At 52.7% G+C, this 28,000-nt stretch overlaps 1 protein-coding gene and 1 long non-coding RNA gene across 4 annotated transcripts in view; both read left to right on the plus strand.

The window, feature by feature from the left end:
• Nucleotides 1-28,000, plus strand: part of Cdh4 (cadherin 4) — a 498,494-nt gene that overhangs the window by 58,676 nt on the left and 411,818 nt on the right. The gene's annotated exons all lie outside the window — the stretch shown is intronic.
• LOC110339694 lies at nt 13,598-27,752 on the plus strand. The gene is made up of 2 exons (XR_005871525.1): nt 13,598-14,644; nt 27,050-27,752. It is a non-coding gene; the product is annotated as an uncharacterized LOC110339694 (long non-coding RNA).

Genomic DNA, 28,000 nt, shown 5'->3' on the forward strand with positions numbered 1-28,000 from the left:
CACAATGCCTTTGGGGTCCATATCCAGCCGTGGGAAGTCTGCCGGCGCTCCAGCCCTACTACCAACTGGATGGAGGGTCTTACTGGCCACACGGCGCCGCGTCCAGAGCCACCTTCTTCCTTACCATTCTCCTACCCGTGCAAGCATTTGCCTCACTCAGTGTCCTCTCCATGCTGGAACATGGTAAGGGGAATGCCGTCACGCCTGGGTCCCCGTGTTTATGTGCCCAGCCAAACAAGACAGGGCTACTTCCCTGAAACCAGAGAGCCTCCTAAGTTGCAGGCCAAAGTGTGTCCCCAGACAAAGCAATGTGCCCTCCTTCCATCTTGGACATGCACAAGAATTTCAGTGTTGGTGTTGCTCACTCAGCATGTGCAGAGCTTTGGGCTCAGTCTCCAGCACCGCGTGGAACCTGTCATCTTAGGAGGTAAGAAATGATAGTGCAACCCAGGAGGCTCCTGGTAAGGTGGGGCATGCCCCAGGGACCACGTCCTCCCAGGAGGGCACTGAGCGCCGCCTTCCTGCTTGGCTGAGGGATGAAGATGGATTTTCTCTCTCTACATCCTTTCCGCCTCCCCTGTGCTCCCTCAGCCACTAGAGCTACAGCCCCTTCAAGCCTGTTAGGGTACAGGGCCAGGCACGGCGTCACCTCTCTTGTCTGCCCTAGAGGAGGTTGTGTGAAGTTGTTTTAGCATTCGCAGGATCTGATCCTGTGTTCATTTTGACTCTGACCCCAGGCCCACAGGGGCTGAACTATTCCTTGCTTACACACTTGGCTCTACTATGCTCTCTCTCTCTCTCTCTCTCTCTCTCTCTCTCTCTCTCTCTCTCTCTCTCTCTCTCTCTCTCTCTCTCTCTCTCTCTCCTCCCCTTCTCTTCGTCTCTCTTTCTCTCAGGCTGGACTTACCCTTCTCCTGAGTGTTTCCCATCCCTGCTAAGGGTGTGGATCCAGCCTCTCTCCTAACTTCTTGTGTACGCAGACACTACAAGCTATTAGGCCAGGCCTGAGGTCACACAGCTGCCTCCAGGAAGCCCTTGGGAACCCCATCCCTTCCCAGAAGGGTATCCTGAAGCCTAGCCCTACCCAGAGCCCCTCCTACCCTGAACTACCCCCTCTTCTACCACATCACTAGACATTTGCTTATTGGGAAGACAGGATTGGGGGGGCAGTCACCTGCCTTGGTCTTTGGAGAACTGGAAGCTACTCCGAGGTGGCTTTAGCAAGTCTAATAAAGAAAGGAAGCAAAAATAGACGTGTGAACTACTTCCGTGCATGCATAGGTGTGCACACACGTTCAGGGGCACACGCTTGGGCTGGAAAAGCAGGCAGGGTATCTCTTCTCAAGCCTTCAGTTAAATCCAGGCCACCAGACCTTCAGCTTGGGCACTGCCAAGTGTGGTCCAAGAGTTCCACTCCATGGAAGAGGTCACGGGACAATCAGATTTGAGCATGGCCTGGTTTAGGCGTATAGGGACTGTGTGGTGAGAACATGTGTTTCAGAGTCAGGTGCTGACAGGGCAGGCTTGAGCAGCTGAGGACAAACTGGAGGCTGAGAGAGATGGGGAGCAGGGTCACCGGCTGCCCCTGCCAGCAGAAGCCGCATGCGTCCCTGCAGAGCCTGGGTGGCATTCAAAGCAAATGCATCATGATGGACAGTTTGCTGTCCTATCATCAGAGTGGCTCAGTGTTAAACTCTGGGCTGGCTTGGAGCCCATTTGTGGACAGAGATCCACGGAGCTCTGGCGCCACCATTAACTTGGCACACAGCACATCTGAAGCCTGCATCCCGTGGGGCTTAGGAACGGGACCACTGGGCTACAGGTACAGGGAAGCCACTGGGAAGTGACCCTTCTGAGCACACACACACACACACACACACACACACACACACACACACACCATAGCTGGATCCTCCTCTGAATGTGTCCTGGACCGGTACTCCAGGCAAGTCTCCGCTCTGCCTCAGGGAGGCTGTCACAGCAAGGTACCATTCTCCCTGGGGTCGTGTCCCCTTGAGGGTTCCATGGCTGATTTAAGAGGCTGGGCAACGTTTGAGGGTGGTGTGGGTTTGGTGTTCAAGGGTGACCTTGAACTTGAAGGTCCTTGATGGAGACTGGTCTTTTTTTTTTTTTTTTTTAACCCAGGCTATAGAGGGCAAGGTCTTTCTAAAGAACAGGTGGGCCATGCATTCAGAGCTCGGGAAGTAGTGGGCTGAGAAGAGCAAGACAAGATGAGGAGGGCTAGCAGGCACTAGCAGAGCCCCCAGCCAGCGAAACTTGCAAAGTGCCTCTCACGTCAAACCCAACCCAAGTTGGTCTCACTGACCTGTGCCACAGGGATAGCTGGGCTTTGCTGGTTTCTAGGAGAGGAGATGGACCCAACTTAAAGAGGCCAGGCAGCAGCCAAGGTCACATGCGCATCAAAGTGGAGTGGTCTCTTTATCTGTTTTGGTTGTTGCGGCGCTAAACCCTTTAAGATGGATCATCTTTTTAACGGGGGGGGAGTTCACTGGTCGCTGTTACAGTTAGCCACAGTCAGGGGGCCGGCAGATGCACGGTCGGGTGGCTGTCCCTCTGCTTCTGCTTCATAAGTGACGCCTTATTGCCAAGGAAGATGCCAAGTCCTCCTAGGTCTCCTTCACAGTACGCAAGGCTCGTACTTTTGGGACAGGGTGGCACCACTCGGCTTCTGTTAGGAAGCCAGGAAGCCGTGTGTGCTCAGCTTGGAGGGGAAGGCTGATTCCCACCAACTCACCTTCATCCCTCTCTGGAGAAAACTGACTGCAGGGTAGATTTCAAGTCGCCTTCTCCCGGGGATGTCTCAGAGCAGGGCACAGGCGTCTGTTGTTTAACAGACACAATGCTGTGATCACCCTGCTACGGGGTTAATGAGATCAACGCAGCTGACAATTCTAACTCGTGTCACAGCGATGTGGTGTGGTTCAGTACCGGCGATTGCACAGAGTCAGCAGGGGCAGGGTGTGGGCCATTTACAGATGCCACCGTATTCAGATTGGTTTCTTTCTTAATGGCCCAGCCAACTTGGGATGGAGGAGCGTGGACCATCAGCGACTCTCTGTGACCCATGTAATCAAGCCACACTGCTAGCCGAGGACAATCACAGGTGATTATGTCCCCTTTGGCTCAAAACTTAGGAATAAGCTGGACAGGAAGTCTTCATAGGTTCTATCCACAGGGATATGATTATTTTACGTGTTTAAATGTACCATGTTACTGCTACACGAAAGGGGGTTATCAGCACCATGAGTAAGTCATGTTTTCGATGCCTGCTGGCCAGTTACTCCGCTGGTCCGAGGGGACCAAGGTAAGCCCTGTGCTGCACGGTGGCCCTTGACAACACTGTCCCTAGGAAGCTAACTAATAAATCCCAGTGAGAAGCTCTGGCCCTCTCTCGGTTTTCTCTGAGGAATCATCAGGGTATTCAAACCTGAAAAGGAAAGAGAAGATGGGCGGAGTGCAGGAACCAGGCCAGGCCAGGGAAAGGGGAGCAGGTAGCCTTGCCTCGATGTTCCCCTGGCCAGGGAACTAAAGAATGGTTGGTCGTGTTCTCTGGGACACCGAGCCAGGGCTGGCACTTGCCTTTGCTTATATTTTTCCCACCCATTGAGATGGTGCCCTCTGGGCAGAGCTGGCCACACCAGCCCAGGACTCCTTTCCCTCCACCTCTCTGCTCTCAGCAGAATGACAGGGATCATGGTGAGGCCCAGGTGACAGGTGAAACTTGTGTTCTGATGCAAGTGGAAATCACCCCCCACGCAGCACCCCAGGGACCTCTAGCTTGCCTAGGGGGATTGCCTTCCCCGGGTACCATCAGGGGAGAAGATCTGATGGCAGACCTGCCCCTCCCTAGCGTGCCTTTTCCCACAATGCCCACTTAATTTCATAGCGGTGTGCAGACACTGAGGGGGTGCCAGGCCCTGGGAAAGTCACTTGACTCTCAGAGTCGCCTTCTGGTTCATATGCCTGCCTCACACCCAGGCTGAAGGCCGAATGAGGTGCGTGTGAAATGCGTCGCCTGCCCAACCCATAGTCAGTGCTTTCTTTCCTCTCCTTTTCCCATCAAGATGACCGTCTTAAAGTATGAGTGTCTCTTTCATTTAATCGTTCTACCACCCCCCCAAAGCTCTCCTTGGGGGTTTCTGTCTCCTAATACCTCTGGTCTGAGATCGGATCCTGATGGTACCCAGCCCAATACATGATTTCCTTCAAGTTCCTTCATGTCTCCTACACAAAAGACATTGCCATGGCCATTGTTCAGTCTCCTTCCATCAATGGCAAACCCATCTACACGGTAGGTTCTCCGTGTGTGGTGGAAGAATCCAGTGCGTCCCATAGCCCAAATCTGTGTATATTTGTCCGGGACAAGCTTATTTTGGTGGCAAAAATATATGGGGAGGCTGTATCAGATATTTCAGGGGCAGGCTGGGTAGTCACAGTCAGTGTCTTAATCCCTGAGTGCCAGAAAACACTTCTGTATTTCTCCCTCCTGGAGAGTATGGAGAACAGTTGTGAATGTGGTCATTGCTGTATCTCCTCCGTGGCAGCATACTCCCCAGCAGAGGCACCTCTTCTCAGATTCCCACAGGAAAGAGCAGCAGACATTTTAGGAAGAACAGGGGTCCAAGTGAGGAGGCTTTTTAGTCTAAGTGATCAGGAGGAATCAATCCATTGGCTTCATCCAGGGCTCAGCGCCTCCTCACTATGAAGTTCACAGCAAGAGTTTGAGAGGGACAGGCCTGGGATGGAGCCTTGCCTTCATTGTTCCTTATCAATCTGGTCATGAACAAGGACATCACCTCTGAGTGACAGATCTTTACGGTAAAGTGACAGTGGTCTAGGCAGGGATGTCCCAGCTTCGTGATTATTTTTCTTGAGTGCGGTTAGCAGAATGTGTTGGGCAATGAAGATGGCTGTAGTCTAGGGATGCTAGTGGTGGTGGTGGTGCTGCTGCTGCTGGGGGAGGAGGAAGAGAAGAAAGAGGAGGTGGTGGTGGTGGAGGTGTTGGAGGTGTTGGAGGTGGTGGTGGTGGTGGTGGTGGTGGTGGTGGAGGTTGTGGTGGTGGTGGTGGTGGTGGTAACCATAATGAAAATGATAGTTGATGTTGTTGACGATGGTGGAGATAATAGCAATCTGATGATAGGATGGTGGTGATAAGTTGGTGATGATGATCAAGGTGATGGCAGGGATGGTAATTATGATGAGGGCCGCAATGAAGATGGTAATGCTGATGGCTCTGTGACGGCGATTAAGAGGATGGTGACTACGGAAATGATGGTGGAATGGCGGTGACGGAAATGGTGATGATTATGAAGACGATGCAAGGATGATGACGATGACTGTGAAGGTGATAGTTGTGGCAACGTCAAGGATGATGGTGACCATAATGAAGATGTTAGTAGTGATAGTGTTGATGATGATTATACTGATAACAAAAAGGATGATGTCAAAGTCGATGAAGAAGATGGTGGTGAGGATTAGGACGGAGCTGATTATAGGGTGATGATGAAGATGGTGGTGTTATGGCGGTGAAGGTAATGGCAGGGGCTACGGTGATGACGATACTCATGGCGTCAAGGACAGAGGTGTTGATTATGAGAATGGAGGTGACGGAAATTATGATGGTGATGAGGAAGATGATGGTGAGGATGGGGATGGAGGTGGCGATTACGATGATGAAAAGGATAATGGTGACCATGCTGCCGGTGATAATGGTGATGGTGTTGTAGTGATAATGGTAGTGATGATGATGATGATGATGATGGTGATGATGGTGATGGTGATAACCATGGTGATGATGGTGGCAGTGATCCGGCTTCTGAGTCTAGCAAGCATTCACATTCAAAGCCATTGTCCTTGATGCACACATGCCGAGTCCCTGTCTGGGAAGCTCCACCTCTCATTCTGGTCCACATTGTTTTCCACTTATTCCAGCCATGGCTTCTACTTACAGTGTTTTCTGCTCTCTCAACCCATGCCTGTGCCAATGATGTATACTGCTGTGAGCACCGACATGGTGCCTCCTTCTTTCCATGGTAATTCTGAGAGGTGTGAGTTTCTGCCCTGGGGTTTTTAGTTTTCTGTGACTGCAGGGGGCTAATTAGTTTGGTTTCTTCACAATAGCATTTATAGTTTTCTTATTAACTGGGCAGATGCTCCAAGCCCCCCCTTCTGGGGGGCGGCTTAGTGATGGGACTGCAGAGTACCAGGACCAAGGGCAGCCTGCATTGCTGGTGTGACCCTTTTGTCCTCATAGGGAGAGGCCTGGGGCTCAGTTTACCCTTTTTGTTTGCTGGAGGAGGGGAGTATCTGTCATTGTGAGCCAAGGTCTCAGCTGCTTCTCTGCAGAACAGCCTCGACAGATTTTCCAAAGCACCCTGGTTGTCTAGATCCTTAAGGAGGACAGCTGGGGAAAGGTTGGTGGGAAGAAAATAAGGTTTAAAGTAAGCAGAAAGGACTGAAACCTCCAAGTGGTCTCGGTGCAGCTGGGTCCTTCATGGAGCTGAAACAGGAGTGTAGGGGAGGACATTGGGGGCGGGGACTACAGAACACACTAGGATGCCATGGACCCATATGCATCTCTTGCCCCTTCTCCTGCCAAACTATTGCTCTTCCCTGCTTTGTCCTGACCCTCAACTTAGATTCAGTGGTCCTTCCCTTCACCTAGTCTTCTCTCACCCTCCAGATGAAGCCAATTCCTATTGGCCATTTCCTGTATCCTTGCTTATAACAGCCAACACTTGCCCAGCACGGAGATAAAGATTGAAATTGAAAAGAGAGTCTGCTCAATTATACTAATGGTTCCCCAGAATGCATTTATTCTTTTAAATGTTGAACTGTCCTGAGGGCCAAGATGACATTGGGAAGCTGAGCGTTCCGGAGAAAACCTCACGGGGTGTACTCTCCTATGCCTGCAAGTTCTGCAGAAAATCGTTGCTTCTGGACCACATGCCCAATGACACTCTTAAACAGACTCCCTGGAGGCCACACAGGGAAGCTTCTGCAGGGTGTGTCATCCATAACAACAAGGACAGGCAGCCAAGGCAAACTAGGATGTCCCCAAGCAGAGCAGTCAATGGTATGCCCCTGTGGTGACACTCTGTGACAGACCCTACACACAACCTCTCCGTGAGAGCTGTACCATTATGCACTGCGTATAAATGTCGACAAAACCATTGCCAGCATCGTTTACATGATGCTTTAAAAATCTCCCCAAACACTGCATTTAGTTTGTGTTCAGGAGTAGAAAAAGGAGTGTGAACAGACGTGCAAACTGTTTTCCAAAGTGGAAGTTCCTGCTGTGGACAGAGGAACCAACATTTAAGGACAGTGGGGAAACATGATGGTGGCTCCTGAGAGTCCAGGGCAGAGATGGCGTGCTCTCCCTTACCTTCTGGTTTAGGTATACATATATGGAAGTGTGTGTGTGTGCGCGCGCGCGCACGCACGCGCGAGCAGGCGCATATGTGTCTCTATGTTCCTAAAACATTTCCTAGAGCTGGTCTAGTTGTGGGCTTGGTGGAAGGATGGGCCACAATGACTTTTCACCTAACCCAATATCCAATAAATAAATAAATAAATAAATTAATTAATTAAAAAATAAATAAATAAATAAACGATTCTTGGATTCAGATAAAACCAGTAGCGGGCACTGAAGTATGAGGAGGTTACAGGAATGTGGGAACTGGCATTCTGGCAGTTTCCTGCCTTTACCCCGTCCCAAGACAGGGGGCTAACAAGGTGTGTCCCCAGACAGGGATCCCTGCCGGGCACAGCTGACTGTGTGTGTCCTATCAGGACCTACATTCTGCTGGGATTGGGAAGCGCTCCCCGCTCTGTCCTGGTCAGAGGCGCGCTCTGCGCTGCACACACACAGCGGGCAATGGAGAGGGCGGGAGACAGAGGCCCTGATGGAGTACCTTGTCATGGGTTATTGGCTTGCCCATTCCAAGTGCCACCTCATTGCTTTCAAGCTCCTTTTTTATGAACAGGAAGGGTATTACTGTACATAAGATGAGTTAATTAAGGAATCATAATTCCCAGAAAGCCTCTTTGACATAATTTAAAAAACCCAGGTAGGTGTAATCCCATCGCTGGGAACTTTAAGTGGAACAGGAGGCTTGAGATACCGCCCTGACTGTATGAAACAAATAATCCCACCAGCGGGAGGCGGGGCTGGGGTGGGAGAGCTGTCTGAGCAGAGACGCACAGACAAGTAGAGAAGAGGATGGGGGCAAGGAAGAGGTGGCAGACAGTCTTGAGCCCACGGTACACCGAGGGCACTAGGAGCCGCTACAGCCTTGGGTGAGCACGGGAATGTGTCACCCCAGCCAGCCTCCCGGCACCAGGGCCCTGACGATACACATGGCTGCCTACTACACAAGGGTGACCCTATCTTAGGAGCATAAGAAAAGGCCAGGCATCCATTGATAGATACTACCGTAGACACTCCACTGTGGGCGTTCCTATCGGATTTCATGGTGGTTTATGTTGAAGTTGTTCTTGTTCATGGTAAACCAACGGCTGGACTGAGCAGGTGTGTCTGATCTTCTGTCGTGTAATAGGACATTAGTTCGCACGCGAGAGGCACAAAAATCAAGTTTAAAAAAAAGGGGGGGTGAACCAATCTTGAAATATTTTAAGTAAGTTTTTGAGTTCGTGTTCGGTTTCCCTCATAATTGTGTTCGGCAGCACGGGGTGTGCAAGCCATGGGTTGATACACCTGGCGGAGTGGTCCACAAACCCAGGGGTGGCTTCTTGGCTCACGGGGCCTGGTCTTAATTCTTCTAGTTTAAACTCCTGGGTAGCGTGCAAAGAATCCCGATTTAGTATTTGGCCTGTTACGGGCTATGTCCATCAAGGCTACCTGAACAGGGGTAATGGACTGTTCATCAGCAGAGCTCAGGGCTTCCAGGAACCATCACAGGACAAATAATATATACATACATACATACACACACACATACATACATACATACAGACACTTACATACATACATATACATACATACTCCCCACTAGCCTCCTCATCAATTGTCTTACTAGCAGGACAGGAGAGATCAGATAAGACTCTGTAACTAGTCAGCACCACCCAGAGGCCTCTGTCAGTGTCTCTGTGGATCTTCCTGGTTCACAAGGCAGACATAACAAGTGGTTCAGGCATCTCACACGCCACTGGGATTAAGACAGAAAGGGAGAAGCCCTGGGCTTTCCATACCTATCCCACTCAATCTTGGCGTGTTGGCCATTGTATCCACTTCTACTGAGTATCGCTTCGGATATAAAACTTGGGGGTAGAAGTCAGTGGCCGTGGTGACAAAAACAACAGTGTTGTGGCCTAATACGAAACAAATCAGTAGCCAGAATCCAGCACGCCCGTTTGACCACGGCATCAGGAAAAGACCACCCAAGATTTTGTGCACCACTCAGCTCCTCAGGAAAAAAAATAGAGCAAGGAAGGAGCTGTTACTGGAGGCTCTTAGCAGCTCAGGGGCTGGCAGACGAGAAGACGGCAGGCGACATGATTGCAGAACACAGGCGCCTTCTCCTCAGATGATAAACACCTTTGTTGATTAATTGTCGTGTGCTATTAATAGGAAGCTGAGTAATTGGGAGTGATTGGCAGACGATAGCTGGCCCATCTGCCTACCGCCTCCCAATGGCTGTTCGCGAGGCAAAGAGTGCGTGAGGTGACGGGGCAGGCCTTGGAGACACAGAGCTCACCACCACCCCTGCCCCCGGCTCGTGGGCCGAGCCTGTGGATGACAGGTACACATGAGGCCCGGTTGGTTGGCTCAGGAGAGAAGTACTAAGCAAGCTCTTTAAAAAGGCGGTCTTGGCCATGCCCACGAGAAGCCTGGTGACCTACAGGATACGGCGTGTCTGGCCATGGACTGGACTGTGAGGCTCAGGGATGGAAGCTGAGATCCGAGGGTTCTGTTCATCCCGCTAGAGCAGGGAGAGCTGGGCCGCCCTGCCAGGAGGGATGTCCTTGCCCACATGCAGGTGAATGCTCTCCCAGAGCCCATACTGTCTGGGGAACAAATCCAGTGGTGGTGGGAAAGCCCAGTGAGGGAGGCAAGGAAGCCAAGAGGAAAACAGCCTCTATTTCAAAACTCTAGGAGGTCACTGGGGACAGATGAAAAGAGCATCTGTGATGGCTACTGGCCAACTTGACGGGATCTAGAATCACTGAGGAGACAGACCTCCAGGCATGCGTGAGGGGGGTCCCTTGAGTGGGCTAAGGTAGGAAGACCCACCTTGAATGTGGACCACCGCACTGTTTTCTGTCCTAGGGCCTTGGACGGAATAAAAAGGGAGCCCGTGAGCCTAGCACTTGGTCCCGCCTCCCTCTGCTTCCTGACTGTAGAGGCAGTGTGACCAGCTGCCTCGCAATCTCTCCTCTTTCTTCCTCACAGGGCTGTTGTCAGAGCAGCAAGGGCTAACGCAACATCTGGGGTAAAAATCATGCGCTCCCCCGCTCCATTTAAACCCAAGAACAGGAGGAGGAACTGAAGGCTCCTAATCTGTGTGTTTTGAAATCACCCACCTGTGGCCTAATGAGGTCAAGCTTGAGTCTCTGCCCCACACGGATTGTGTGGGAAATGGCGCCTTCATAACCTCTCTGGGCACCAGGTCTGGGAGGCTATGAGTTCCTAGTGTCCCGTCCGGGGGAGCCGGGGGTTCAAAGCTGCTTCCAGCAGAAGATGCTGGTGTACCACAACTGGAAAAGAGTCCCTTCCTTCCAACCTCCCCGTGAAAAGTGACCCATTCTTGCAGAGCTCTCTTGCTTAGCAAATGGACTGTGGATGAATTGACTAATCTCTCTACCTTTGGAAGTGGTGGAATTAGACGCAAAATGACTGAATTAAGGTAAAAGGGGTTAGTGGCCCTTGCCCCCGTCCCCCTAAGTAACTTTCATTCAGATTAATTCAAGAGCTTGGCTGGGGAGGAAGACTCTAGAACAAGGCTGAGTTAGAACTTTTTTTAGTCAAGTGAGGTGGATGTCCACGCATGCATGGGCTGTGCTTCAGAACAGAGAACCCAGACCTTGGCCAATGGTTGTCCTGCATCTAGAGAGACGGTTTCTATGGGACTGAGATGTGGTAGCAAGACTGAAGGCACCCACGCCCATGCCTTTTCCATCACCCAAGGCCAGCCTGGCACTTCACTGGCCCCATCCTTCAGCACGGGTGTGGGGAGGTCATAGCTGCTAGGATGGAGGGTCCCGAGCCTGGGCAGCTTAATGGAAGCCTAGGTCTGGCTCACAGGCATGGTGCTGCGGGGTGGTGCCATGTCCTCGTCCATCTAGAATCTCACGCAAGTCACACAGGAGCACAGCTGGATTTGCGCGAGGTAAATGGGTCCCCAAGAGGGAGACGGACTGCTGCCAGGCAGAGGGCAGACGGCTCCCTAGGAATGCGGCAGTCCACTTGATCCGGTCAAGCCTCCCAAGTGGACCCCGATGGCTGAGGGGATAGCATAGGCTGGCAGCTGAGACAGGAAGAGAGGGGACCCTTAGTGGAATGGAGAGGGGTCTAGCCCTACAAAGGAGCAAGGGGCTCAGCCCCTGGTCAGAGGTAGGGGTGGGGAACAGGCAGTCGTTCTAAGAGGTCTCCGTAGGCAGTGCCTTGGGGGAAGCTGCTGCGGGGCTTCCAGAGAAACAGCACCAATAGTTTGGGGGTCACAGTGCCAAGTTATTCCTCCACTGCCGCGTGGCAGGTGGATTACAGGTGCTCCCTGCCTTGTGCAGCGGGAGCCTAGTGGTGCGGATGCAGACAGGCTAGCCATTCTGGGGTCTTGTTCTTTGCGGCATGCAAGCATGTTGGGAGCCCATGCTTGCAATGTTGTCTTCTGCTGCATCACTCTCTCTTGCTCCTCAGCCTGGGACCCTCCAAGCTTTCTTTAGCTATTTTTCTTTTTCTGTTCTTTTTTTTTTCAGTACTGGGGGTTGAACCAAGTATGCTGGCCCACAACCCGACTGCAGAGCTATCTCCCCGGTATGAATCCTGATGCCACAGACTCACTGACTCAGCATTCAGAAGTGGCTTCTGAATGCCGTGCCCTGTGTGACCTTGAAATTGAAAGGGCCACTTGACAGCCCAACCCCTCAGCCTGGTGAAATACTGGCTGTGTGTTAGCGGTGGCGAGGTTTGGGGGGGCTGGCTGTTTGAACATCCACTCACAGTTCTTCCTGGTATCGGGACACAAAGCTTTCTCCTTCCGATTTCTGATAGTCTTCCTCCAATTTTGAAGAAAAAAACACAGAATAAAGAAAACCCTGTCAACACATTTCTCTCTTCGGGCTTTCCCAAAGAGAAGGGGGAAATGTAGCAGGATGCTGACTCCCACGGCTCTTCCTGTGGTAACTAAATATAAATATCTGTGACAAATCGCAGAGAAGGAATCATTAATGACAGCTGTCGGTGTTATTTCAAACGAATTAGACCTGTGCCACCCCCTCTAGTAGCAAACGTGGAGACAGACATTTGAGGTGATTTTAATTCATCACCTACCTGGATGCGCACGCTCGCTGAGTCAGGACCACAGGTGCTCACTGGGCAAAATAAGCCCTGCTGGAGTGTGTGGAGATAGAGGCTTCTTCCTCTGCCTGGCGACAGCTGACGGGGTTGTTTTTAAATCTGGACATGGCCTCCACCTGCTCAGTGTCAGCTGGTTTCAACTGTCAGGCGAGTGGATCCAGAGCGAGGTACCAGGACTAGACGCATTAGCGCCCTGGGTGCCGCCACCGTGTGGTGGCCAGGGTCTGGTGGTCGGAGGGAAATGGATGCTGTCCCCACCATCTGACACTGTCACGCGATGTCATCTGCAGAGTTTACCCCTGAGAACTGCTACCCCTGAGGGCTGCAGAATCGGACCACAAAAATAATCACAGAAATATAAGTTTGCTGTTTTGTGTCCCACTCACAGCTGCCGGGGAGGCATGCGAGTTGGGCACACATGTGGGTGTGCACAGCTTTTCATATGTACAGGAAAGACTGGAAATACATGAAGTTCCCACAGGGAGTACCCTCTACTGGGCATGGTGACCCCGGGACGTTGGAAGAGAGTAGAGGTTTCCTGGCTAGGTTACTCTTGCCAATATGTGTTTTTAGTTGCACCCAACATCCGTGTATTCAGTTGTCTTATGGCTGATTCCTCTGAACTGAGACACCCTCCCCTAGTGGGAGGAGAAAGCGAGAGGCCCCTGGGTACAGAAAGCTAAGGAAACTTGCCAGGCTCAGGAAACTCAAGAAACCTGTAAGCATCACAAAGCCCTTTCCAAAGTTATGAAAACTGATAATTCTAGGGTGGGGGGCAATGTTGCTGGAGGTTCTTGTCCAGCCTGGTCCCACCGTGCTTCAGCACCAAATAAACACACGGATGCTAAATTAGTTATAAAATTGTTGGCCAATATCTTGGGCTTCTTGTTGGCTAGCTCTGTCTTAATTATTAACCAATTTCTATTAATCTAAATACTTTCACGTGGTCTTGGCTTATGGGAAAAGGGTCTGGACCTGTTTACTCCTTCCTCCACTACATGGAGACTCCCCTAGGTCTCCCTCTACCTATCTTTCCCAGAATTATCCTCGTCTCCTAGTCCCGCCTATCTTCCGGCCTCTACTGCCTATTGGCCAAACAGCGTTTTATCTATCAACCAATAAGGGAGACACATACACAGAAGGACATCCCCCATCTGGGCAACGTTGGCAGAACTGCCTGCAAGGCGTGCATGGAGCCCAGGAAGGCAGATTTCCTGAGTCATCACCCGCGCTGGGGTGAGCTGTTTGGTGATGCGGTTGCCTTCGAGTCACCCACACTCCCCTGAGTAGCCCCACTAAGTTCACTGGTTCATTAGATTCGGGTTCAGCCGTTAGTTTATTTGATCTGTCGCGTATGCCGTATCTGGGATGAATGGACACCTGTTCAGGTCTCTCTAAGAAAAGCTACTCATCGGCAGTGGTTAGACCACCTTGGGCTGTGACAGAGGCTATTGCTTTGCCTCTGGGAATCACCACACCACTCACTCGTCACAGCCTCCCTCCAGCGTCTCTGGCACTTGGTATTTTCAGCTTTTTGAGCTTCGGACGTTTGCTTACAAGAGAGGAACGCTTTTTTGTTGTTGTTGTTCGTTTCAATTTTTATTTCTCCAGCAACTGGCAAGGGTAGGCCACTCGATGTTTTAGAGTGACTCCTTGTATTTCTGTGTGGGACGTTTAGCTTCCTTTCCTGCCGCTGTGATAAAACACCCTGGCACGGGGGCTCGGGTGAGAGTGTGTTTGTAGCTCGCAGCTGTAGGCTGCAGTCCGTCATGGGAGGGGAAGCCACGGCAGCTGTGGCTTGAAGCAGCTGTCACATCGCATCCCCGATCAAGAGCAAATAGCGGTGAGGTAATTCACACCATCTTGCTTTCTCCACCATCATGTGGTCCAGGGTCCCTGCCTAGGGAATGGTGTCACCTACAGTGGACAAGTCTTCGCACCTCGGGTGACTAGGTCAAGACAGCCCCCCACAGACGTGCACAGGGGCCGGCCAACCTGATCCAGACACTCCCTCACGGAGACCCCCTCCTCGGGGGAATTCTAGATTGCCTCCTGCTGGCGATTGAAAGTAACCATTCCAGCTGGGTAAGTGTCTCCTTGCCGATTTGCGCGTGTTCTTTACAGATTCCAGATTATCTCATGTTGCGTTTGCCTTCTGGCGGTCTGCCTGCCGTCCGGCCTTTTCCCTGTTCTCCAACTGAACAGTGCCCAGTGACCTGGCACCCTGCGTGTGTGTGTCACTGAGTGCAGCAATCAATGTCTGTTTCCCATTCTCACCCGGCATAAAAGGCCGGGGCCCCGGAAACCTCCGTAAACACAGAGCTCTTCCTGTGTAAACCTTCACCTTGCCTGTGTGGCGTGTAGGACGCCCAGAAGCCTCTGCAGGGCTTCAGCATTACTCTCTTTCCTCTTCCACTCGGAAGCCAATGGAAGGAGGTTTTCCTGGCGCCCGTGGCCTCTGATTCTCAGCACGGTTTCGTTGGATCACTCCCGCTAGGCGTGGCCACGCTTCACTCCAGGGTCAGCTCTGAGTCCTGGTTCCCAAAGCTTGCGAATGGCAGGTCTGTTTGCCTCCACAGGAGACCATGATAAACTGGGGGGCTGGGTGGGGGAGACGCTCACGGTTACAGGTGCCAGTGCTTGGGCCAGTGAAGGCACCAGGACCGGGACCTTGAGGTGGCGGCCCATCTCCCCAAAGCGGCCTGTCTCCCGACTGACTAACATTTCCTTTTTCCATTAAAATTAATTTCACAGTCTCTGGCGATTTGCCAGGCCATCGCCGATTGCGTAATGGCCACGACTCCGGCCTGTAAATCCATTTCACCACCGTTATCAAACTCATTACCTTGTAAACTGCCTTAATACACTGAGGCTCCTCTTGGAAGACAGTCTTCCTGTAAGGGGGAGATTGCATTCCACAGCCCCGAGAGTGGACTCCGTTCAAATTAATCACTTCTTGAAGCCTGGCTTTTAATTCAGGTAAACTCTGGTCTTCCTCTCCCCCCCACCGCTCCTCCTTCCCCTCCCCTTCTCCTCCCTCCTTTCCTTCTCTTCCTCCTGGCTCTCCGTTCTCCTTTCTCTTCTCACCTCTCTCCCTTTCGTCCTCCCTTCCCCCATCTCCCCTCCCTCAACCTCTCTTTCTCTCCCCCTCCTCCCTTTACTTCTGCTCCTCTGCCCCATGCCCCTTCCCTCCCGTCTATGCAATCTTCCTCTTCCTCCCTCCCCTCTACTCCCCCTCTACTCTTCTACCCGCCTCCTCCCCCCACCTCCCCTCTACTCTTTCATCCCTGGCTCTCCGTCTGCCCCTAACCCCATCCCGCGCAGCCTCAGAAATGAGTGAGAATAACATTCGTCCTCGCCTCTGCCCCCCCATCCCGCGCGGCCTCAGAAACGAGTGAGAATAACATTCGTCCTCGGCTTGACTGCTTTAGGGGGGGTGTATCTTGTTGTACGTAGGGAAGACGTCTCCTCTCCCTGCCAGCACCCACAGGACCCACCTCCAGAGGGAGGCTGCAAGGAGCAAACCACACCCAGGAGTGCTGAGAACTCCGCAGACCCCAACCTGGACTTCCACAGGGGACAGTTGGGCGCTCCAGCAATGCTTGTCACAAGGAGAGGTGGCACTTGTCTCCGTGGGTGGAGCCGAGGCTGCCCCTCAACACTGCAGCAGGACACCTCGGACTTCTTCTAGCCCTATGACAGAGACACGCCCTCCCCATCCCAGCATCCCTGGTCTAGGAGCTGGAATGGTCTTCCTGCAGCTGTGGTTGTGAGACCCCGATGCCTCCGTAAGATTCTCCAGGACTCTTCGGGGGCTCAGGTCACAGAGATGTAGAATTCCCAGCCTTGCCTCTTGTCAGTGGCCTGACCACTCCTGGGCATTTCCTGCCAACACCCTCCTAATCGGTGGCTCCTGTGAGAATCAAGGGGCTAATTGCTCCCTAGGGCTTACACAAGTGGAGGTCCCTGCTAAGCCTATGGTGTGACTCAAAGACACAACTCGGGAGAGGAGAAGGTGTTTCTCCCACTCTTTCCAGACCCAGGCAGGCCCTGGCATTCCTACAGCCTGCCCATCCCTTGCGTGGACTCCTGTGGCCTGGCTGCCAGGGGACACTGTGGGTGAACCAACCAGGCACCCTCACAGTAGTTCATTATCTGAGCACAGCCCTTATCCCTTGCAGGCCCTTTTTGTTCTTTGTCCCAGCGAGGACCGTTCCATGTCATACTTCTCCAACACTGGGCCATGAGAGTTCCCGGGAGACTAGAGCGATGGTCCCTGAGGAAGGGGCAGAGTCCAGGAGTGTTCCTCCAGCTGCCAGGAGACCTGTTCCCCCACCACCACCACCCACGCTTAAGAGCACCTTCCTAATTAGGCATCGCCAACCACCCTGGGAACCACATGCGTCCCTTTATGGTCCGTTTTCTCATGAAGAAAAGCAAAGCCAACGCAATTCTTGCTGGCTCTGGGGTTTCACGTCTCGCTCAGCACATCCAACTGAGTCACTGGGGGAATAGAATTTCTCCAATGTGGCCGTGTTTACTGAGTAGGGAGGAAAGCGCTCTCTGTTAGTTCCTTTTGCAAAGATCCAAAGACTGTTTCTAGACAGTAAGCAGAGAGCACACCTGCCCTGGAAGAATCTGGGCCCCTCAGATGAGCTCTGCATGTAGAGAAGGGTGAAAAGGCACACATTGGAGAAGGATTGGGCAGAGAGAGAGAGAGAGAGAGAGAGAGACAGAGACAGAGACAGAGAGAGAGAGACAGAGACAGAAAGAGACAGAGAGAGAGAGAGCAGAGGTGTCCAGCTGCTTTGGAGAGCATCTAAGCAAAGCCCACAGCCAGACACCCAAAGGCTCTTAACGTCCTCGGACACAGCAGGACTGAAGGAAATGATGGGCACAGTGTCCCCTCTTGTGGAAGTTTGGGAATCTATGACAAGCAGAGCGGAAGGCCACAAGCACCAGAGATGGAAACCACCCGATCTGTCCTGACTTCACTTGGGCCTCGCCACACACGTGAGCCAACTGGCTTTCGGCGTCAGGATAAGCACCTGGGGCTGTGTGGGATCACACAAGAGGAGCCAGCAGCCGTGCGCTGAGCAGAGGGAGGCATCACGGACAGGGCTCTGTGTCTGCACGGGCACTGTCTCCAAGCCTGGCTCCCATCCGTCGACGACACACGCTCACACATGCCACAGTCACAAGATCTGAGACGTGTCAGCCACATGGACACTTCATGGGGAAAAACTGTTTGCCTTCTTCATAGCCAACCGCATAAAGGCCTTGGTGTGGTGTGGATGAATGGGGGGGAGGGGCATGGAGTGTTCTAGAAATGAGCAGGGTGTCGGAGGAGCGTGTTTGGTTGTTTCAGATGCACAGTGTTTATCATGAACTTAGACGTAGTTTCTTCTAGAAGGTAAAACATTTCCATCCTACATTATTACTTGATTTGGTGTGAGTTTTTTTTTTTGAGGTAGGGTCTCCTCTCATCTGTCTGTCTGTCTGTCTGTCTCTCTCTGTCTCTCTGTCTCTCTGTCTCTTCCCCCCTCTCTCTCTCCATTCTGTGGTCACTGGGCAATGTAATGGAATGAGAGTATTTATAGGACACTGGCTCAGTGCCGGGCGGTGGTGGGGGAGAGGTCTCGACAGGAAATCCCTGTTAATTCCTGCCCACAGATGAATGCTCAATGTCCTAGGGGGCTTCACCCTCCACCCAGGTGGGGCATCTGGGCTTCAACCTATTCCATCCTTACAAACCTGCAGTCACCCTGAGTATAGACAGCCACTGCCTCAGGCTCCATGAGAAAGAAGGCTGCTGCACTGACCTGCCCTGTTCATGGCTAAGACAGCAAGCTCCTTGGACCCGTTTTTTTTTTTTTTTCTAACGTGTTAAGCCAAGCGGAGAAACGCTGTGCATCCTCTGCACCTCTATCCGTCCACCATTAATTGTCTCACTTCATTTTCTTCAAGAGGCAACAAAGGGCAAAAGCCATGCTGTTGCTTTTCTGTTTAGCTGGCTGTAAATATTCAGGCTGAGTTTGACTGACAGCGCGATATTATGTTCCCCAAAGCTTGCGCCGTATGTGAATATTTTAATTAGGATTGTAACAAGCTATTGAGAAAGTTTGAGCTAAATTGGTTCAGCTGTTTTTGCATTAGTGAAGCATGAAAAGGAATTTTTTTCATCTATTAGAAAATATTCCTTAAGAACGAGAGCAACTGAAAAAAAAAGTGAGCCAGTTTAGGATTGTTGCAGTCAGCAGATCGGATCTGGGTAGGGCTAGACTGGCCGGACTTGAAAAGAGGAAAAATGAAGTTCCGAGATTGGCTGGCGTTTTGCCTCTTCCTGTCAGAGCTGCCTGGCGGGGCGGGGTGGACTAAGGGAGGGTGAGCTGTAAGGGGATGAGAGCTCTCGTGGGTGCACCCCTCTAGAGACACCTCAGCCATGAAGGACATGCGCCCCATCTCACACCGACACCCCCTCTCCCACACCCTGCCGGGTCCTCGTGGCGGTAGCAGCCTGATGGGAGCGAGCCCAGGCTACCGTGGGAAAGACTGCTAGCCCAGGCCGCCACGGGAAAGACCGACGGCCAGCATCACCTTTTGGCTTTTCCCGTCGGTTGCTAGCCACCGAACTTCCCCTCCTACAGGACCCTAGCAGTGCCTCCCGCTTCATGTTTTCAGAAGGAAGAAGTAATGGCCCCGTGTGATACCTAATCTCAGGTAGAGGCAACACGGGGTTCAGATGCTCAGAAAGCTGTGCCAAGCCGTAAGCCCCCAGCAAGCCAGGAATCAGTTTGCCGTCTCGGGTCTTGAACTCAGATCCTCCAGGTCAGTGATAGTTCTTCCTATGTGACAGTTTGCCTTCTGGCTGCCACCATGTCTTGACAACAGGGTCCTCCTCTGACCACTCGGTGGTCCTCAGTGAGCTCTGGGGCTGGCGAACTGTACTCTCTGCTCACCGGGTTTTAACCGTCTTGTGTGCCCCAGTTGCTCACTGCAGTAGGAAAATCACACCGACCGTTCTCCTTTTCCTTCGTCTGAACATGGGGACCTTTTGGCAGTTTTCTGCGAGCCCGTCCGCTGAGATCGTTTCCCTGCAAGGCTCTCCTCTGGGTGGTTGGTTTGGACCGGTGAGTGGGGCTGCCTGCCCGTCTCGGCCCCACACACAGCCCAGACCTGTGGGCTCAGCAGGGCTGTGTTCTCCAACCCCAGAGCCCAGCCTAGTGCTGAGCCCAAGTGCCTAGCACATGGTGGGCCTCCAGAAAGCTCACCCCCAACCCTGTGACATCGCATGGACCCTAGGCTTCCCCAGGCAGTCAGTCCATACCTGACAAGGTGCCTCCTGCACCCCAGCACCTCAGGGCCCCCAGGAACTGTCCCACCCAAGTGTGTTGAGCAAAAGGCAGAATGACTACTTTTCCATCGGGTCCTTCCATTGCTTGGGAGTCTAGAGGAGAATGCTTTTAAACGCATCGGTATCTCACCATTAATTAGCAAAACCTGAAGCCCAGCCCCTGGGCACTGGTATGCTGCGTTCGTTCCTTGGCTCCAGGGTAGAAAGCTGGAATCTTCTTGTCCAACGGAAGTCTCCTGCCAGATTCACCTTGAGAACAGATTTGCTTCTGTTTCTACTAAGCTGGGTTTAGAAGCTTCAGGCAACAGGGAACCTGGCCTAGGGCCGAAGACAGTGATTCCTACCAAAGGGAACCATCCCATAAATGCAAGAAGGAGGTGGAGGAAGCCTTCACAAAGCTGCAGGAAACCTTCTCTCCATGGGGAGCCATCCTACAGACTGCTTTCCATAAATTTCAGCTCAGGGTCTGGATGGGGCGGGGAGGGAGGCACTTGCTCCCTGGTGCACCAGCATCTGCTGTAGAGCTCACTGAATTAGACCCCGGGGCAAAGCCAGTCTTAAGGAGACTGCTCCTCTGTCCTGATGCCCTCATGCCTGTTTAAAGTGGGCCGGTCGGCCAGCCAGGAGGCTGAGGGCTCAAACAATGAAGCCCGGAAATCTTCCAGCCAAACCCATGCCGTCTCCCACTCCTGGGCAGCTGGAATTCCTGTCTCGAAGGAAACTTCGGGGTCTCCGACCTCTCATCTCCGGAACTCACACACCCCTGCCCTAGGAAGGACCTCAGAGGGAGTTATTTACTCTTTCACCCCTGTCATAGGAGTTGAAGTCTCCCATGGTGAGGGTCCCTCAGTGTTCAACCCCACTGTCCCCTAGGTACTCGCCTCTGTGTACGCCCGCCTGCCCTAAAGCCTCCGTAAGAAGCGCGTAGGTCCACGTTCAGGGACACACTTGGAACATGTGACATCGCTGTTTGTCCAGACAGCACTCCTGCAGCCCTGGCTAGCTTCAGACTCACTGTGTAGCCATGGATGGCCTCCAACTCCTGATCCCCTTCCTCTCCCTCCAAACCCCGGGGATCACAGACATGTGCCTCCACGCCTGGCTAACATGTGCTTTGAAAACCCACACCCCACACACAGGGATGGCTGGGAATGCAGGGCCAGTGTGTCCCCACCACCCCAGAGCGGTAGGTCCCGAGAGAACTGGAGTCCAGGTCACAGTCTTTGTTGCCTCCCACAAAGCGGCAAACGGGGCGTGAAGCCCCGCACCCCAGCCACTTCAGACCTCGGCTCCTTTCTTTGGTGACGAGGGATTCAGAGGCATCCTCTCCTTTCCCATATCCTTCCGTTTTCCATTTTCCCCCAGAGAGAAGGAGGGAAGGGAAAACTCCAGGGGTGCGCTTTGCTCTAAATGCCCACCTGAGCCTGCCCTGTGCCCTGTGCCCGTGTCTGGGTGAAGTGGGTGGTGGTAGAGGGGACTCCAAAGGAGACGCTGGTTTCACTAGGATGTGGCACCTGGAAAAGAAGGCCTGGGGAGAAAGTTCTTTTGTTTTTATTTCTAATTATGTGAATATATATGAGTGCATCTGCAGGGGTGGGGTGGTGTGTACATGTGAGTGCAGGGGTGGGGCGGTGTGTACATGTGAGTGCAGGGGTGGGGCGGTGTGTACATGTGAGTGCAGGGGTGGGGCGGTGTGTACACGTGTCTACAGGGGTGAGATGGTATGTACATGTGCCTGCAGGGGTGGGGCGGCGTGTACATGTGAGTGCAGGGGTGGGGCGGTGTGTACACGTGTCTACAGGGGTGAGATGGTATGTACATGTGCCTGCAGGGGTGGGGCGGCGTGTACATGTGAGTGCAGGGGTGGGGCGGTGTGTACACGTGTCTACAGGGGTGAGATGGTATGTACATGTGTCTGCAGGGGTGGGGCGGCGTGTACATGTGAGTGCAGGTGCCTATGGAGGACAACGTTAAATCCCCTGCAGCTGGAGTTGCAGGTGGTTGTGAGTCGCCCAACACACATGCTGGGAATCAAACTTGGCTATTTTTTTTTCAAACAAGAACACTCGCAGTCTTAACCCCTGAGCCATCTCTCTAGCCCCAAAAAATTATTTATTTACTGAGAATGAGCCATAATAAACCCAGGTGAGATCAGCAGGAGGTACAAATCCTAGAAGGAAGGAGAGCAGAAACCAAATCCTTCTGAAACAAACAGCAAATAATCATGTAAGATGAAATCATCGGGGACTCTTGACAGGAGAGCGGGGGGGGCGTAAAGACTTTTCATCTCTTCTCACTGAACCCAAGAGATAGGCTGAGCCCACAAGACCCCGGAGAAACTGCTGCGGCAAACTTCTGTCTGGGCATTCAGAACGTGCGGCTTGAGAGCCCAGAGGATCAGGATAGAGCATGCTGGCTTCATCTGTAAGCAGAGACCTGGGCCCGGCACTCCTGCAGTCAGGGGATGAGCGGGTTCTGAGTCTTTTCAGAGTGTGGACAGACAGGGGTGGCAGAGTGGACACACCTGTTCTGTGGAGGAAACTGCTGTGTGCTTCCGGGGCAGAGGACAGTAATGTGAGCTGTGGTCTGGGCTGCTTCTCAGCCCCTCCTTCTGTCCCTATTGATTCCCGAGGCTTCCTGCGAGCTGGGTGGAGAAGATGGTCCTCGACGTTGGGTTTGGGGGAGCCGTGGCCTCAGCACAGGGTGATGGGTGAGGTTTGGAGAGAAGCTCCTGTAGGCAGTCCTTCCCTCTCTAGAAACACGGAGCACAGGCCTTCTGGATCCATGGAGACAGCGTCCTCTGGGATCTAGGGTGTGGACGCGGCTCTAGTTGCTAAAGCCCACGAATCGAATCAGTCCGTGTCCCCAGGCCTCTGTCTTCTAATCTTCTTGGTGTGTTTGCTGTCTGGTCTTCGAGATGGCGAGTGCTCCCTGGATAACATTAGTTTCTGGCTAGTGTGGAGCATGAAGCTGACCAACCCTATCTCCTCCTTGAGTGGGCATCAGCTAAACAATAGTTGACAGAAACAGGCAAGGCAAGCACAGGGTACATGGGGAGAGAGAGAGAGAGAGAGAGAGAGAGAGAGAGAGAGAGAGAGAGAGAGAGAGAGAGAGAGAGAGATTTTTCTGAAGCCAAGGAGGAAGTTCCATTAGTCCCATCTCCCCATTTCCCGGAGTACCAACTGATCGTCTCCAGACCCAGGCATGGGGGTCCAGGGGCCGCAGAGGGAACCTTGGGAGGCTCTGCCTTGCTCAGGGACAGCCCAGCCTTTGGCTGCCTCTCCTTTGTCCATGCACTGTTCTAAGTCCTGGATATCCTGCACAGGGCAAAAAAGCCATGTACCTGCCTTCACAGAGGCCATACTTTCCAGGGCCAGAGAGGGGGAGCCACAAGCAGATGCCCAACCCAACGCTAGCAACGCACAGTGACAGGAGCTGAGGAAGAAGATAGCCACTGTGTAGAGAGGGATGGGCTGGCGGCGGCGGACAGGCTGCCTTCAGCAAAGCAGACAAGGCCTTTCAGAGGGACACAAGTGGACCGAGTCTAGGGGAGCAAGGGGAGATTTGGGACAAGAAGTTAAAGAAAAGGACACAGTTAAGTGTCAGGCCTGGAGAGGTACATGCGTGGGGTGTTGGTCTGGGGGGGTCTTGGAAGAAAGTGTGTTATCAGTGGTGCAGGGAGATTGGGGGCTTGTCTGGGATGCAAAGGGAGCTCAACAGGGAGCTAGCAATGGAGCCAGCACCTAAGGAGAGGACGCGTCAGTCCTGGGTCACTGCCAGTGTCCGCCGAAGGGATGGGGTAAGGTTCTGGGAGTCGAGCTTCTGAGTGTGGCTCCTGGGTTGGGCTCCTGGGTGGGGCCCCTGGGTGAGGGTCTTCAGGTGATCTTCCCAGGTGGAATATTAGTAGGACCGGAGGACACATGAAGTCAAGCAGCTACTCGTAAAAGAAGGTTCTGGGCAAAGTGTAGCCGGTAGAGTGGGAGCCCTGAGACTCCTCTACTGACTTTGCTGAACCATGTGAACAGTGGGGCTGTCTGCACACTTGACCACGCCCACACTCATCTGTTGCTTGGCCCTTGTAGCTTGAAGAACAGCTTTGGATTCTGATGTTGCCGTAAGGGATATAGGGATTCCTTCCTATATCCATTTATCATGATATGGGTGAACCTACCACACCTAAGCCTTAGAGTTTGGGTTTCTCGCCAATGACTTTGGAGGTTTTGAGGGTCACTGCTGGACAAAGGTTACCTCCAATCCCTCAGTTCACTCATTAGCTCTAATTATTCGTTCAACAAATAGTGCCGAACATCTTCTTACCAAGTGCCAGGCTGTGGTTTGGGGGCCGCAGAGGGAACTTCAGCCTTTTGAAAAGCAAGAGAGAATCTGGCTCCCCCATTCCTCCACCCCACCCCTGCCCCATACTGACCACAAACAAAAACACCAGTGCTGCAAAGAGGTTCTAGGCTCACCCAAAGTGTTATCTAAGTGGGACACAGCCAACACGAGGGACCGAAGCTTCCTGGGGTGGCTGAAGGGTGAGGCAGATGGAACCCGCCAGAGATGGACCAGTGTCCACCACAGATGCAGCTGTACCTGTGTATGTGCCAAAGCAAGGGTTCATTCGGTGCTCCTCTGAGGGGGTAAATGAGGCCAGTGCTCAGAGCCGCTCAGGGAGGGTTGGATCAGTGGGTGGTGTGGTGAAGCCAGCACCCCTCCAGGCCAGGAGGTTGGAAAGCCAGGCGCGGAAGCCTTGCCCGTGAATGCCTCCAGCTGGAGTTTGCATGGCTTCTTCCATCCTCCCGGTGGATCACCGCGAACCAACATCCTGTCTGAAGCAAGGTGTGCTGGGCGAGCCTCTCTTCCCTGGTCCCCTCTGCTGACTTCATTTGGGGTTTACGGTCCGCAGCAGGCCTCTGTCTGGGAAAAGCCGTCTCTCCCAGGGCAGCCTGTGCACACGCCTGCTGGGGACACTTGCTGTAGATCTCGGCAGACAGGGCTCTCAAGTGCTAATGCCCGGAGTCCACTGAGGACTCTTCACACCCTGAGATCTGACCATGAATATTCATGGCACCGCTTGAGCTCAAGCTCCTTCCCTGGTCATCCCTGGTCAAGCGGGGCTCAGTTTCTTCCTCTACCAGGTACTGCCTGTGTATGATAGTCAGGCGGGAGGTGCCAAAGAAGTGGGGGGCTTGCCCTTCTTCTGACCTTTCCCTGGCTTGCAGGCCCATGTTGAACGATATCTGCAAATGTGTGCACCTGCCCTGGGCATGACCGTGCTTCGCTGAGATGCTGGGAGGAGATGCCAGCCTACAGCTTGTTCCTAGTGAGCATACCTTAAAGCTAGGGATGTTGATCTTGGTTACTCCCAGGTGGGACTGGGCTTCCCCAGGCAGAGTCCCACTCCCCCATTGTTAATTTCAGCGTGCCCAGACTGCTAGAAATGCAGAGCTCAGTCTCTGCCTCGGTTGACTGAGTAGCAGCTCTGCATGGGAGCCCGCTGTGCTTCAGACTAAAGTTTAGAGACCACATCTTGGTACTACTGGACCCAACCCACCCTGGCTCTAACAACAGCTGCAATATCTGGACCACAGTGCTATCCAGGCCTCAGGAACAAAGCCTCGAGGACCAGGGTCCAAGCTGAACTGAAATCTTGTTTGACCCATGACTGTTGTTTTTGTGTCTGTTGTTTGCTTGAGACAGTTTCAAAGGATTTCATGCAAAGAAAAAACAAACAAACAAACAAAAAATGGTAACAGAGCCTTAGTCCACTGGAAGCCCCTGTGCCCCATCCCCGCCCTGAGGTGAACTCTCTCTCGCTCTCACACACCGAGTCTGGTTTGTGAGGATGGGCGTACACCGCCTGCCTTCTGAATTGGATCTTTACTTTCAGCCCAGAGAGGTGGAGTAGGAAAGGATCTCAGGCTGACTCAGGAGCCACCTCCTGGGTTTGCCTCCCAGGAGGGCCAGAGTCCTTCTGCAAACTGGAAGCTCCCCATGCCTCAACACCTTCTCCCGTGGGGGAAGCAAACCTCCCCGCTGGTGCTTCTGAGGCTGTGGGAACAGGCTGGACAGTGCACTAGGAGTTTTTAAATTTTATATTCACTTGGCTCTGGCCAGAGGCTATCAGCTCCTTTTTACTGCTGTGTAGAGTTCTGCTCTATAAATACTATCATTAGCCATCCTTCCCTTGATGGACTGTTGGTTTCTCTCCAGTTTTTGCTTTTCTTGGGTATCATGGCTATGCACTTCCACACCACTCTCTCAGGCATTCGCACCCAGCATCTGGGGATCTGGGGGTCGTCAAACAGTGATGGTGGAGTGGACTCTCTTCCTGCTTGACTTAAATTCCCTGCCTCACATAGTGCTCCTCAGTGTGTGTGTGTGTGTGTGTGTGTGTGTGTGCGTGTGTGTGTGTGTGATATGCATGCGTTCACATGTGTGCACAGATACCCACACAGGCCAGAAGAGGTCATCAAGTCCCCAGGAGTTGGAGTTACAGCTTCCCACTGTGGGTGCTGGGAACCAGACTCAGGTCCTCGGGAAGAGCAGTAAGTGTTCTTTTTTTTTTTTTTTTTTTTTTTTGGTTTTATGAGACAGGGTTTCTCTGTATTGTTTTGGAGGCTATCGGTCCAGCCCAGCCTCGAACTCACAGAGATCCGCCTGCCTCTGCCTCCCGAGTGCTGGGATTAAAGGTGTGCACCACCACCACCCGGCTGGAAGAGCAGTAAGTGTTCTTAACTGCTAAGCTAAGCCATCTCTCCAGCCCTAACTGTATTTTATGGGACAAGAGTTTCTCACTAAACCTGGAGCTCACTGATTCACCAGGCTGGCCAGCCAGTGAGCCCCGGAGAATCCACATTTCCCTGTTTCCCGAGTGCTGGAGTTACAGACACGCACACACAGCTTTTACGCGTGTTCTGGGGATCGAGTCATCTCCCCAGCCCATTCTCCAGTGTTTCTGTCGGAGGGTTTCAGGGTGCTGTGCTTTGCAGTTGGGGTTTCGCTTCCTTTCCAAGATCGTAATGTAGGTCTCCACCAGTTCCTAGTTGCTGAGTGTGCTTCTTTCTTCTGTGTTTTTTTTCCCCAGTTGGGTTCTCCCACTCACTGACATGCTGGCATTTTCTTATACTCTGCAGAGGTGTTCACATACCTGGACCTGCATGCAGTGACTGTCATCACCGATAAGCACCTCGTCCTTCCATTGGCGCCATCGTGATGTCTCCAGAAAAACATTAGTCCCTAATTGAGAGTGAGGCGGCGATCGATCATGTTTCGTACAGACTGGGGTTTTTGTGTCTCACTTCAGAAGTCTCCCCTTAACCCAAGGTCATATGAATTTCCCACTACATTTACATCTAAGACTTCTCTTAAAGTGCGTGATTTTGGTGCATCTATGTCCTTTGTCCTTCCAAAACTGACAGGGAGAGGATCTGACATAGAAGTCTGATACCAGAGACGAGGGTCTCTGGCTGTGTCGCTTGGCTGCAACACCATTCCCGCCAGACTGCCAACACCGAACGGGGGGGGGGGCACACCAGCATTCATTCCTCTCTCCCCACGTCCTAGGCTGCTAAAACATGTGCAGACAGCCCAGAGTCCCTCACACAGCATACCTTCCCAGCCACGAGCAAGTCAGGGCTGATAGCGGGTGACCCAGAATGAACTGTCTCTCCCTCCGGTTGCTTCCCTTGAGCTATTTGGTCACAGCAATGGGAAAAGTACTAAATGCCACACGTTTCTGGTCATTCCGCCTCGACCCTGCAGGTGTCTGTGGGAAGCAGCCTCTTCTTGAGCTTAGTCTGGATAAAATGCTGGCAGGCTCCCCACCTGCTCTCCCCAGCCCAGCTGCCCAGCTCTCCCTCCTCTGTTCTTCCATAGAAAACTGGAAATGCCTGCTACAAAAGCTTTGATGGGGATTTCCGTGAAACTTTGGTTCAATTAACTAAGAGATAAGAACCTGCATATTTATGAGAGGGGGTTATTTCTCAGACCGCATGTGTGTCCTAGGAGCCCTGTAATATGCGGGTTTTCTCTTTGCATACCCCTTGCTGGGGTTTCCCCTGGGTGCTTTGTAAGCACTCCACACA

Source organism: Mesocricetus auratus, unplaced genomic scaffold, assembly GCF_017639785.1.
Source record: "Mesocricetus auratus isolate SY011 unplaced genomic scaffold, BCM_Maur_2.0 Super-Scaffold_100028, whole genome shotgun sequence".
Taxonomy (NCBI): Eukaryota; Metazoa; Chordata; class Mammalia; order Rodentia; family Cricetidae; genus Mesocricetus; species Mesocricetus auratus.